This window comes from Callospermophilus lateralis, chromosome 6, assembly GCF_048772815.1.
Source record: "Callospermophilus lateralis isolate mCalLat2 chromosome 6, mCalLat2.hap1, whole genome shotgun sequence".
Taxonomy (NCBI): domain Eukaryota; kingdom Metazoa; phylum Chordata; class Mammalia; order Rodentia; family Sciuridae; genus Callospermophilus; species Callospermophilus lateralis.
Window position 1 is genome coordinate 144,341,418 of NC_135310.1, and position 13,999 is coordinate 144,355,416.

Here is a 13,999-nt window from a genome sequence, read left to right on the forward strand (position 1 = left end):
TTTATTATGCACCAGGCAGGATGCTGAGTCTGAGCAATGAGCGACCAATCAAAACGATTCTAGTCCAGTAAAAAGGCAGCTCCTGGTTGAGTATCCCCTGTGCTAAATATTTCAGATTTTGGAGGTTTTTCATTTGTGGGAATATTTGCATAAAATTTATCAGTTGAGCATCTCTAATCCGAAAATCCAAAATGGTAACAAAAATGCAAAACTTTTTGAGGATTATGTCAGCACTCAAAAACATTTGGATTTGGGGCATTTGGGATTTGGGGATTAGGGTTGTCTGGTCTGTCATTAATTGGATAATTAAAATGTAAAATAGTGGGTACTGTGAGACAGACTCCCCTAAACAAAGCAGGGTCACTTCAAAAATAAATGTTCTGCTTGCCACAGACAAGGCCAGCAGCTATCACACTGTGAAAACAGCTACCTGGAACTGAATTTCCTCCTCTTCTCCCCCAGATTGTTGGAGGAAGAAAGGAGCTCATATTCCACCTAGTTTTAATATCTGAACAGCAAGAATCTGTTTCATATCCAAAACAACAAGCACCTCTTCTATGCCACCCTCCAGTTGTCCACACAAGTTTGAAGAATTTTAAATTAAAGCAAAAGTTTAGGCTTATTTATTTCCAGTGCAAAGAGTGAACTTTTGTACTAAGTTCAGCAAACTCTTGTGAAATAAATGAAGAAATCAGTTTTGCTATTGGGTATATAAGTGCCACGTCATGTTGGGGCACACGGCCACAAGTTTGTCCATAGAGTGTTTTTTGGTTTTTTTTTTTTTTTTTAGAAGAGAAAGTGACTTTCCATAAAGCAGGGGAATTGTTTTGTCTTAGATCAAATATATCTCTATATTAAACCTCAAAATGACCCAAATCCAAAGCTGTTATGTCCTACAGGGTAGAGGAGGAAAACATAAAGAAAACAAATTCTGTCGGGCACATAAGGGTCCAAGTGACATTGCACTTTTTAGATAAATAAACTGTGGTTTATTTGTGGCTTTCATTGAGCACCCAAAGGTGCCCTGTCAACCAAAAGGTGCTTTCCATTGCTGGTGGGGATGTGAAACAGTTCATCTCCCATGAAAAACAGCTGGATGATTCCTCAAAAAGCTAAACCCAAGCTGGGTGCAGTGGGGCACACCTGTAACCCGAGCTGCTCCGGAAGCTGAGGGAGGAGGATCACAAGTTCAAAGCCAGCCCCAGCAACTAAGGGAGACTCTAAGCAACTTATTGAAACACTGTCTCAAAAATAAAAAATAAAAGGCCTGAGGATGTGGCTCAGTAGTTAAATGCCCCTGGGTTCAATCCCTAGTACCAAAAAAAAGTTAAACATAAAATTGTTATGTGACCCAATAGTTTCACCTGTGAGTAAATAAACAGAGAACTAAAAGCAGAAACTTGGACAGATATTTGCACACCTACATTCATGGCAGCTCTATTCACAATAGCCCAAAAGTGGAAACAACCCAAGTGTCCATTGACAGATGAATGGATGTACAAACTGTGATGAGGCCATGAAACAGAATATTCTTAAGGTTTTTTTTGTTTGTTTTTTTTTTTTTTTTGGTGGTACTGTGGATACACCCAGGGGCACTTTACCACCAAGCTACATCCCCAGCCCTTTCTATTCTATTGTGAGATAGGGTCTCCCTACGTTTCCCAAGTGGGCCTAGGAGTTGCCATCCTCCTACCTTAGCCTCTTGAGTCACTGGGATGGCAGGCCCTGCCACCTCCTCTGGCTATTCTTGAACCTTTAAAAGGAAGGAAATTCTAGCACATGATACAACGTGGACATAATTTGAATACATTATGTCAAATGAAATAAAGCATTCCCAAAAAGACTAATTCTGTATGATTCCGCTCATACAAGGTACCTAGAAAAATCAAATTCACAGAGACAGGAAATCAAATGGAGGTTATCAGGGATGTAGGGGAGGAGGAGTGGGGAGTTGTTTAATGGTAACACAATTTCTTTTTCTTTTTTTTTAATATTTAGTTGTAGATGGACACAATATCTTTATTTATTTTTATGTAGTGCTAAGGATCGAAACCAGTGCCTCATATATGCAAGGCAGGTGCTCTACCACTGAGCTACAACCCCAGTCCCGGGTTTCTTTTATTTATTTATTTATTTATATATGATAGCAGAATGCATTACAATTCGTATTACACATATAGAGCATAATTTTTCATATTTCTGGTTGTATAACAAAGTATACTCACACCAATTCATGTCTTCATAGATGTTCTTTGGATAATGATATCCATCACATTCCACCAACATTTCTAACCCTCTGCCCTCTCCCTCCCCCTCCCACCCCTCTGCCCTATCCAGAATTCATCTATTCCTCCCATGTTCCCCCTCCCTACCCACTATGAATCAGCCTCTTTATATCAGAGAAAACATTCGGCATTTATTTTTTGGGATTGGCTAACTTCATTTACCATTATCTTCTCCAATTCCATCCATTTACCTGTAAATGCCATTATTTTATTCTTTTATTGCTAAGTAATATTCCATTGTGTATACATGAAACTTTTTTATCTATTTATCTACTGAAGGGCATCACAAGACTTAAAATCAAGAGTTAATAAATGGGATGAATTCAAACTAAAGAGTTTCTACTAAGCAAAAGAAACAATCTGTGAGGTGAATAGAGACCCTATATCTTGGAAGCAAATTTCTACCCCTCACACATCAGATAGAGCACTAATCTCTAGGGTATATAAAGAACTCAAAAAGCTAAATACCAAAAAAACAAATAACCCAATCAATAAATGGGTGAAGGATCTGAACAGGCACTTCTCAGAAGAGGATATTCAATCAATCAACAAATATATGAAAAAATGTTCATCATCTCTAACAATCAGAGAAATGCAAATCAAAACTACTCAGAATGGCAGCTATTAAGAGTACAAACAACAGTAAGTGTTGGCGAGGATGTGGGGAAGAAGGTACACTCATACACTGCTGGTGGGACTGCAAATTGGTGTGGCCAATATGGAAAGCAGTATGGAGAATCCTTGGAAAACTTGGAATGGAATCACCTTTTACCCCAACTGTCCCACTCCTCAGTCTATACCCAAGGGACTACAGGGACACAGCCACATCAAAGTTTACAGCAGCACAATTCACAATAGCTAAACTGTGGTAACAGAGTTTCAATTTGGGAAGATGAGAAAGTTCTGGAGATGGATGGTGGTGGTGGTTGCAGAACAGTGAGAGAACTACAGGCTTAAACATGGCTAAAATGGTAAATGCTATGTTATGTATACTTTACCACAATAAAGGAAGAGCAGCGCCTGCCCTGAGTATACCCAACCCTCCAACTCCTTAATACATGTGGCCACCCTGGCCCTGATCCTTCCTAAAGAGACCTGAAAACCAGTTGCCTTTGTCCATGGGCGACAGGTAGATGCTGAAAGTCTCTGGAGGACAGCAATTTACCCCACTGGGGTAAGATTAGCATATTGCACAAAAGAGAAAGAAAGGACCAGAAAAGACCTTATATCCTATGACTGATTAGTGACCCAAAGAGTGTCTAAGTAAGCCAGAGTGCTTGACTACCTAGCATAGATTCTTGAGAGAACAACAGTGACACTTTTAGTTTTCCAAGACCCACCTGGGTCGAGAGAACAGGAGACCATGCACCACCACCCCAGCTTCATTCCCACTTTTTATCTCACAACAAATCTGGAGATAGGCAAGGCAGGCGTTACTCCATTATACATTATCTGGGGGCTGCTTGTTCCAGTTGCCTCTTACCTGCAACTATCTATAGTTCTTCCTGAAATGAGGGAGAGGCAGGATTTTTTATGTGGAGGTGGAAGAGAAACAACTCAGTAGAGAGGAAAGAGAAGGGACAAAGGGCAGGTGAACTCAAGTAAGCCACTGGGAACCATGAAAGAAGCAGAGCATCTGTGACTTAGTCATCCAAGAAGTCAGGACAGGAGCTGGAAAGGACACTTGGTATTTCTGTGAATTATTTCCCCAAGATTGTATCCTTTTATTGCAAATCAGCATTTCACACCATTATTTCAGCTGAGGGGAAAAAGAGTCTTATCCAGTCCCCTAAAACACTAACAACATTCAGGGGGAAGGATTTAGGGTAGAAAGCACAGGAGCTTTTCCCAAGGGTACTGCACTTTTAGGAACCCTGCTTAATGATCAAAATTTCCCCCTGGTTTATGTAATGCAAATCAGAAAGACAACATCCGATCCCATTCCCAATAACATTTCAGAATACAGGAAATTTGCATGCTTAATAAAAACCAATTTCATGACTCTTTTTACCCCTTTCGCAAAAAAAAAAAAATATTAAAAATTAAAAAAAAAATTTAGAAGACGTACAGGAAAGTATTCTGCAAGATTTCAATTGCTGCATAAATGTTAGGTTCCCCATGCATGAGTGTCCTTAGGCTGCCAGAACAGAATCCCACAAACTGAGTGACTTAAACAACAGAAATTTATTTTGTCATGGTTTGGGGGCTGGAGGTCCAACAGGGGTTGGTCTCTGGTGAGGTCTGTCTTGCTGGCTTGCAGATGGCCTCCTGTTCCTGGTGTTTGCACATGGCCTTTTCTCTGTGCACCTGAGGAGAGAGAGAAAGAGGTCTCTGGGGACTCTTCTACTTCTTGTAAGAACATCAGGCCTGGGCTGGGCACAGTGGTGCACACCTGTAGCCTGTAATCTCAGTGACTCAGGGGAGGCTGAGGGAGGAGGATCACAAATTTGAAGCCAGCCTCAATAACTTAGTGAGGCCCTAAGCAACCTAGCAAGACCCTGTCTGAAAATTTTTAAAATTCACAAATAAATTAAAAAGAGCTGAAGATGTGGCTCAGTGGTTAAGTGCCCATTTGGCGGAGGGGTGTTTGTTTGGTACTGGGGATTGAACCCAGGAGTGCTTAGCCACTAAGCCACATTCCAGCCCCTTTTATTTTTCATTTTGAGACCTCATACTTATGATCCTCCTTCCCCAGCCTCCCAAATCATTGGGATTACAGGCAAGCACCACCGCTCCTAGCTACAGTCTCACTTTTATCCTCACAACAAATCTGGAGATAGACAAGGCAGTCATTACCCCATTATACAAAAGGGAAATCTGAGCGTTTCTTGTTCCAGAAAATTGCCTGAGGACACCAAACTGGTAAGTGGAAGAACCCAGGGCTGCAGGACTCTGTGGTCCTTAACAAAAATGAAGAATTCCCAGGTCCAAGTAAAATCATATATATTTATTATGGCACTTTATTGGAGTAGTACAAAAACAAGAGGCACTTCTGGAGTAAAAAGCCCATGACCTTGGGAGTCAGAAACCTGGGACACATAGGTTAGGGTGTCCCAGATGCACCTCACACCCCTCCCTTTCTCCTTCTTCCATATACAATCATGCACCAGGTAACCTTTCAGTCAGCAATGGACTACCCATACGACAGTGGTCCCATAAGATTATATTGCCCAGTGACACTGCAGCCGTCTTAGTCTGTGTAAGGACACTCTATGATGTTCCAGTGGTGACAAAAATCTGCCAATGATGCACTTCTCCGAAGTATATCTATCATTAGGTACCTCTTTCCTTCAGTATAGAATTTAGGTAACCCCTTCTTCCCCCAAAGCATTCAAGCCCATGATGAACTTGCCCTTTGAGATTCTTGTCTCTATCGTTTCTTTCTAAAATCAATCCCTTCCTGCCCGGAAAGTGGGTGTCATTTTCACAAGTTCACGTCTCCCCAGCCCCAGCCCCAGCCCCAGCCCTGGCCATTCCTCCCTGTTGACCGGCCCCGTTTAATTCTGCTACCTGCTTCTCTACCACAACTGCTCCGGGATTGTTCCTGAAGGTCTCCCCTGAACTGTTCTTAAAGGTCTCCTCCCCATTTATCTCCGGAGACAAAATTCTTTTATTGACATAACAGCCTAAATCTCAGAGAATGAAAGCATCTTTCTCCCAAGATCGAAAACACATGAAGCAAAGAGCCACAAATCTCCTCTATTTCCAGGTCAGGATGCCACATTCTCCATTGTCCGGGACACACACCCTCCCGTCTGTTTTGGCTTTCTTCACTTTCCAAAATAGAAGTCCTTCCAAGCTGGCACTTCCTGTGTACAGGAGGTTGAGTAAATGCCCCTCCAGCCGTGCAGACTGTATGATTATTTACATTCTAGGAACACCGTGCCAGAGTGGTAGTGAACTGACAGCGGGGTAAATCCCAGTCGTGAACATGTGAATAACTGGGCTCCTGGTGGAAGCCCTGTGAGATCCCTGTCAACCTGACCTACATCAACCCCTGATGCACTAAAACAGAAAACACACTACAGATGGGCATTCTCTATACAAGCTGTGCTCTTTAAAACTTTGCCTCCTTTCGATTAATAAATGCACGTTAAGGTTACAATAACATGATTTCTTCAGGAAGGCAAAATGCAAGAGTGCCTTTTGATTAAAGCAGACTGTGTTTCCAAGGCTGTTTTTCAATTTTAGATGAATTATCCCAATTTGCCCATCATTGAGAGTTCCCCCAGGATGCAGGACGTCTGGTGGTAAAACCGGAAGAAGCCCAGGCAAACAGAGACAGCTGGTCGCCTTATTAAATGACAGTAGACTTGGAACCCATTGTGGCATGAGTGACCTGTGGGGATGGCCAGCTTCTTCTTGGTTAAGTCACTTCATTTTTTCATACTTAATCCTACTTTGTCCCACCACAGGGGTGTTATCTCTAGCTTCAGAGTTCTGTGGTGGGGCAAAGGATTCCATTTGTGCGACTGTACACAGCCAAAGCTCTGCATGTCAGGGGGTGGTGAGCGGGTGGGAGGAATGAGGGCTCGGGTGGTCACTCCCAGGGCTCATAACCTGGCACCTGAGCACAGTTTCACTTTGGTATGTGTCTATGCCCAGGAGGGGGTGTGATAGGATGAGTAAGAAGGCAACACTGAGGTCAAGGTTAAGGCCTGGAATGCCAAGTCTGGCTCAGGGGCACAGACAAGTTTTAATATTGAAGCAGGGGTGTGGGATCTGTTTGGGAATCCTAGGCAAGAGGATGTCAGGAGAAGCCGGGAGGCATTGAGGCTAGAGCTGCTAGAAAGAGCCAAGTCAGGTAGTGGACACAGGAGACCTTTCAGAGTTCAGGGGAGCCTGCAACTCAGAGACCTAATGGCCCCAGAGGGTGCCATCCAGGAGCAATTCAGCCACCTGGAGCATGAATTAAGAAGCAGAAATGGGAAAAAAAAATAAAAAAGACTGCAGGGGAGCCAAAATCAAAGACCCTCATAAAAGAGACCCTTTCAGACCTTGCCTCGGAGCATGATCCTAAGCTGCTCGGTTATCTTTCTTCCATTGCAACACACAGGCTAAAAGTCAGGAACAGAAACGTCTTTGCTGATCCTCTAGGAGCAGGGAGGTGTGTCAATCATCAGTCTCTCAGAAATTGATAAAGCAAAGCAACAAAAATAATGGGTCTGCAGGGGACATTTACCATAAGTAATGCTAGGATCCTTTGCCCCACCACATGATAAAAGTCAAATGAACACTTCAACTTTCACCAATGCTGTCCTCCAAGTTTGCAGGATGCCTTACGCCCTGAGAGCTGTCCAGGTCACTCACTCACTCACCCACTCAGAAGTACAAAGTGGACAAATGAACTCTGGTACATCCATACAACAGAATACTACTCACATACAAAGAGGAATAAACTATTGCTACGGAGAATCTTGACTGATATGGGGCCAGGGCAGGCAGATCCAAAAGAGTCTATTCAGTAAGATTCCATTTATTTGAAATTCTACAATAGGCAAAACCAACTTGTGATGGCAAAAATCAGAAAAGGGTCATTCTTGAAGTCAGACAGCATGACTTAGTTTCATGTTAACCTATAGCATAATGACAAAGACTAGGTGATTTTAAAGAAAAGAAACTTGGGGCTGGGGATGTGGCTCAAGCGGTAGCGCGCTCGCCTGGTGTGCGTGCGGCTTGGGTTCAATCCTCAGCACCACATACAAACAAAGATGTTGTGTCCGCTGAGAACTAAAAAATAAATATTAAAAAAATTTTTAAAAAAAAGAAAAGAAAAGAAACTTATTTCTCACAGTTCTCAAGGTTGGGAAGTCCAAGGCTGAGAAGTCCACATTTGCATCACCCCATGGTGGAAGGTGGAAAGGCAAGAGAGTGCATGTATGCCAAAGGGAAAGAGGAAGGGAGAGAAAGAGCAGGGCAGGGACTGAGCTCATCTTTTTATCAGGAAAAAAGATGAGCTCATCTTTTTATCAGGCACAGGGTCCCAGACAGGAGAGAAAAGACAAAGCTGAGAAAGCAGAATAGATTCTGACCATGGAAGGTGTTTGGACTTTGTCCTGTGGCCATGAGGGACTCATGGAGATTTTACAGAGGTTTCAAGCCAGAGAGTGAATGCTCAGGATTGTTTTATCAATGGATAACTTGGCAATGCAGGCAGGATGGCCTGGAAAAGGGAGACAATAGGACAAAGAGGCCAGTTACCACCACTGAAAAGTCTTTAAAGATAGCTAAGAGACACATGGAGGCCATAGGCAAGGGATCATCAGGCTTTTCTTGTGGAAGAAAACAATCCGTAGGATTCAATGACATTCAGTGATACGAGAATAAGTGATAAGAGCTGGAGATGACTTTAAGATGTTCAGCTGGGGAGTTGGCCCACAGTTCACTTTTCTCTGAGGTCACAACAAGCTAGAAGAGAGCAGACGATTTGCTTAAGGTGCCTGCAGAACTCCTAGGAGCACTGGTCCATTTGGCCTCTGGAAATAAATAAACACGTGGAGTTCAGAAGGGAGCTCTGGATGGAGTGACATCCTCCTGAGCTCAGATGCACCCAGCTAGACACAAATGTTGACTAGGGGCATGGGGGAGGGGAGCGTGAATGCGGGCTGATCAAACTTTGCTAAAAGATTTGGAAATAAGCAGTACACCTCTCTGTCCACAAGTGGGGTTTGCAAGGAGAGCATGGGCTTTGGAACCAGGACACCTGAACCCAAGGCCAGCACGCCACACAGAATTGGGGAGAAAGGGAAGAACAGGTGGAGAGAAAGAGGCACTGGACAGGAGCCAGGTAAAGCCAACATTTGTCAGGGAGCACCTTCCAACGCCCTTCTTCACCTGCAGTCAGCTTACTCCTGCCCCTGGAAAAGCCCTTCATCACAGAGAAGAGCTCTCCAGCCTGCACTTGAGGTCCAGGAATCTAAGAGAAGTCACAACAGTTATAGAAAGGGAATTTTGAAAGTGCAAATGCTAGTGCTCTGGGGCATGACTATATGCACAAGTTCTAGGCTTATTGCAAAATGAGAATGCAGGGCCTCCTGTATTTAAAAAAAAAAATCACAAATTTCCAGATGGATGATAGTAGAGAGAGTATTAAACCAAGCACTAGAACATTCAAAGCACAGGAAAAAAAAGAAACTTATTTCTCACAGTTCTCAAGGTTGGGAAGTCCAAGGCTGAGAAGTCCACATTTGCATCACCCCATGGTGGAAGGTGGAAAGGCAAGAGAGTGCATGTATGCCAAAGGGAAAGAGGAAGGGAGAGAAAGAGCAGGGCAGGGAACCAAGGTGATGTCTATATAATTGGCCTTCCCTGCCTTTCAGCTTTGAGGCCTGGGGTGATGACTATTAAGAGCCTAGATTTAGAAATCAACCAGAGATGAACTTGAATTCTAATTCTGTCACTCACCAAGTTCATGGGTTTGTGTGATTTATTTTCCCTGAGATTTAAAGTTCTCCTCTGTAAAGTGAAGCTCATAGTACTTACTCGATATGTTCCAGGGGGGTTATAAGATAAGAACCTGCACAGAGTGAGCTGCCCACAGGAAATGCCCACCACCTGGTAGGATTTCTCTCGCACTTCTGCTCTGCTCCATCTACCCTCAAAAGCAACCCTGGTCTCCAACCAGCAGGCCCTTCACTGCAGGGAAGCCAATCTCCTCAGAAGATAGCACAGTTCTTGCTTATCTGGGCAAAGAGTTTTCAGATGAGGCACTCCTGAAATGACAGGCTTGGGACACTTTTAGTAAACACAGCAGCAAAACAGGAAACAAGGCGATGTTAAAGGAAATCTCCGCCCCTAGGATTCAGCTGGCATTTGTCATGTTCATTGCCCACACTGCAAGGCACATGTATGTGGTGCTATAAATAACATGTTTTACCAGGAAACCTTAGATGGTACTAAATGACTGGTCCACTTACTGCAAGGAATTAGACAGATGTACAAAATTTGTCAACTTTATCTGAAGGATGATTATGTAATTCCAATGCAACTTGGGCCATTGTGATGAAAGAATTATAGAAAACTTCTAGTCAGATGTACACAGATTTTAAAGGGCATTTTTTCCCCTGAATGCCTTGATTTCTAAGGTATAAAAATTCATTCCAAGGCAGTTAGGACTCCTATGACAGGTCAGTGGGGACGATGGGCACGTTGGAACACACCAGAAAAGTGTCAAAATGAATTAAACATTCTCAAGAGTACAATGCACAGGACCTTAAGAGAGGTGGCAGACCCTAGCTGGTCCTCAGTCTATAGAGATATCCAGGAAGAGACACGATTAAACTCAGGGTGCTCTAGACTCGGAGGCTCTATGGATACACAGAGCCAGTTTATGATGCTCAAGTCAATCCAAAACTAGTTGTTCAAACAGATAGTTCATAAGATGAACGAATCAGTTTCCCAGTCCTCTGATTCGAGAAACTGGTATAACTTCCTAAATACCAGAATTTTGTTATTCCAATGAAATCTGGAGTCTTTAGTACATAATGCCTTTATCCTAGAAGTAACTCAACTGTCCCTTATTTCTGGCAAGCCATTGTGACAAGTTAGAAACTTTGAGGCCCTTCTAATGACACTGCAAATGCATCAAACTGGCTTATATGTGTAAAACCAAACCCTTGGTGTGTGGCTCTATAGGGTATTATTCCACGCATTTTCAATACCCTTCCTGCTCTAGGGTGTTTCCAACTTTATGAGCTCTGCGTTCCCAAACTGAAAGCCACACACCATTTTCCCAGCATCCCTAGGATGGGGACAAAGACATGTGATGTTACCTTGACCAATCAGATACCCCTATGTAACCTCAACCAATCAGCTATCCCTGTGTAGCCTCAACCAATCATCTATCCCTGTGTAGCCTCAACCAATCAGCTACCCCTGTGTAGCCTCAACCAATCAGGTGCCCCTGGGTAACCTCAACCAATCAGGTAGCGCTGCATGATTTTTCTTCCAGTTGCGTTAGGAAACGTTTCAGACAAGGATGCAAGTGGAAGAAACTCTGGAAAATGGAGGAAAAGGCACAGTTTCCAAATCTCTCAGAATCCCTCAAAACAATAAAGAAAAAGGAAAAAAAAAAAAAACAGATAAATCAACTAGATATTAAGAGCAACCTGCTGTGAGGAACAATTACAGCAAAACTAAATGGCATTTCCCCCACCAGTCCCAAAATACCAGCTCCTGAGGACGTACCCCTGACAGTCACATCCTCTGCACGGTCTCAGCCTCCGTGTGGGAGGAAGCGGAGAGAGGTGATTTATTATGAAGACAGACGAACCCTCCAAACAGCCACACATTTAAAGCAGAGTTTAGTGGAACCATTTGCCAAAAGCGGAAGGGCTTCTGCTGAAGCCGGGTGTTGTCACATGAGTTCGAGGCCTTCAGTAAGGACTGAAGGGTCTGGAGAAGTCTTAACTCTAGAGGATTCTAGAAACTGCAAGTAAGGCTCCCTTTCAGGACAGGGCCTCACAATGACTGAGAGACTTTCGGGAGTGGAATCAAAATTGAAGTGGGTGGAGGCAAAGACAAGAGATGGTCCAGTGAAGAGTGAAAGGAGAAGCAGGAAATCTTAAGAAACACAGCTGCCATGTATTTTTTAAACACTGCATGAAAATAATAGAAGATAAAGTTAGAAATCTCAAGGATTCTCTTGTGAAAAGTCTGTTCGTTAGTATTTATTTATTTATTTATTTATTTTTAGAAGTTACAAAACACCAAGATCAAGTCCCATGAAGTTATCATAAGAAAAAGAGAAAGCTCTGCGTGGTGGCGCATGCCTGTAATCCCAGCAACTCCGGAGGCTGAGGCAGGAGGATGGCAAGTTCAAAGACAGCCTCAGCAACTGAGCAAGGCCCTAAGCAACTGAGCAAGACTCTGTCTCAAAATTAAAAAAAAAAAAAAAAAGAAAGAAAGAAAGAAAAGAAAAAATGAGATCAGAAAGGGCTGGGGATGTGACTCAATGGTAATGTGCCTCTGGGTTCAAACCGTGATTTAAGGAGGGGGATGGGGAGGGCGAGGGGAGGAAAGAAGAAGGAGGGAGAGAAAGAAAAAGAGAAAGTGGGCTTGGTGATCCATGCCTCTAATCCAACGACTCAGGAGACTAAGGCAGGAGGACAGCAAGTTTAAAGTTAATGTCAACAACTTAACAAGAATCAGTCTCAATTTTTTAAAAAAGAACCAAGGCTGTAGCTCAGTGGTAAAGTTCTCCTGGGTTCAATTCCTGGTATGAGAGAAAGAATGAGAATAAGAAGCTGAAAAACATTGCTATAGATAAAGAAAACCTACCAGAAAGACAAGTTATCCCTAAAGAAGAGACCAAAACTGGGGCTGGGGCTGTAGCTCAGTGGCAGAGTACTTATCTAGCACGTGTGAAGCACTGGGTTGATCCATAGCACCACAAAAAAATAAAATAAAGGCATGCTATCTACCTACAACTACAAAAATATTTTTAAAAAATTAAAAGAGAGAGAGATACTAAAATTGTAATTTCAGGGCCAGGGGTGTAGCTCAATGGTAGAGAACTTGCCTAGCATGCCAGAGGTCCTGGGTTTGATCCCCAGCACTGTGGGGAGGGGAGGGGCATGGGGGGGAGCACGTGCAGATGTAACCTTCCATCAGGAAAAAAAAAAAAACTAAAATATTTTTTTTTATTTTGTTTGTTTGTTTACAGTGCTAGAGATGTAACACAAGGTTTCTCACATGCAAGGCAAGTATTCTCCACTAAAACACCCTTTCCACCCCTAAAGTCCATTTTTAAAGGATGTAAGACATAAAAGAACAACATAAATCATGACTAGGAAAACTCAGAAATTAGGTGAGAAAACTCAGGAAATAATTTTTTGTAGAAGATACCACCATTTCAGAAATAAAGAGAAAACTAGGGTGAGTAAAGATAAAGATTATATCTTAAGAGAAGTAGAAAATAAAAAGCTGAACTTTGAAGAATTATTAAAACCCTCTGAGCATCTAGGTGGAAGGAAGAGAGGGAGGGAGAGAAGGAGGAAAGGAAAAAACAGGTAAGGACTTCTAAGAAAAAAAATTAAGTTTATCAAACTTTCTGATAATAAGACTTTATACAAGAAGAAAATAGAAAATATATTAAAGTTTTTCAATCAAAAAAAAAAAAGTGATCCAAGCATGTTATACCCCAAAAAACTAACTTTAGAGTGTAAAGGACACAAACTGTTGTGTGTGTGCTGGGGAATGAACCCAGGGCCTTGTGCAAACGCGGCAAGCACTTTACCAACAGAGCTGTACCCCCAGCCCAGGACACAAACTTTTAACATGAAAAATGCAGGAAATATTGTTGCCCAAAAAAATTCTTCCTGAAGTCTCTTCTGGAGAACAAGCTTTAGATGACTATAATGGCCAGAGAGACAATGACATAAGAGCTGTCGACAGGCATTCATGATGTGGGATGGTATGTGTCATAGTATCACGATAAGTAATGGGACTTGCAGAACCAAAACCAGCTGAGGTGTAAAGGGGAGAGGTTACTACGTGCAATGACTACCTGCTCAGGTAAACTAGAGGTCATACAACTACAGGGAGAACAGGAGCCATATGCAAAAGATCGTTTAACTGTTCACAGTGACTCTGTTGATGAGGGTAATATTAGTATTCTCATCTGAGACTACAATATTTTTTATTTGAGATACAGTAAAGTAATTAAGACATTCTAATTATATCATGTCCTGGATTTTGAGGACCAATATTTTCAG

The 13,999-nt window shown here is 42.6% G+C and overlaps 1 long non-coding RNA gene across 1 annotated transcript; it reads right to left on the reverse strand.

Annotated features, from left to right (window-relative positions):
• Positions 1-4,450: 4,450 nt before the first annotated feature.
• Positions 4,451-11,538, reverse strand: LOC143401716 (uncharacterized). Its single transcript, XR_013091694.1, has 2 exons — positions 11,472-11,538; positions 4,451-4,592 (listed from the first exon to the last, which is right to left on the reverse strand). It is a non-coding gene; the product is annotated as an uncharacterized LOC143401716 (long non-coding RNA).
• Positions 11,539-13,999: the final 2,461 nt, after the last annotated feature.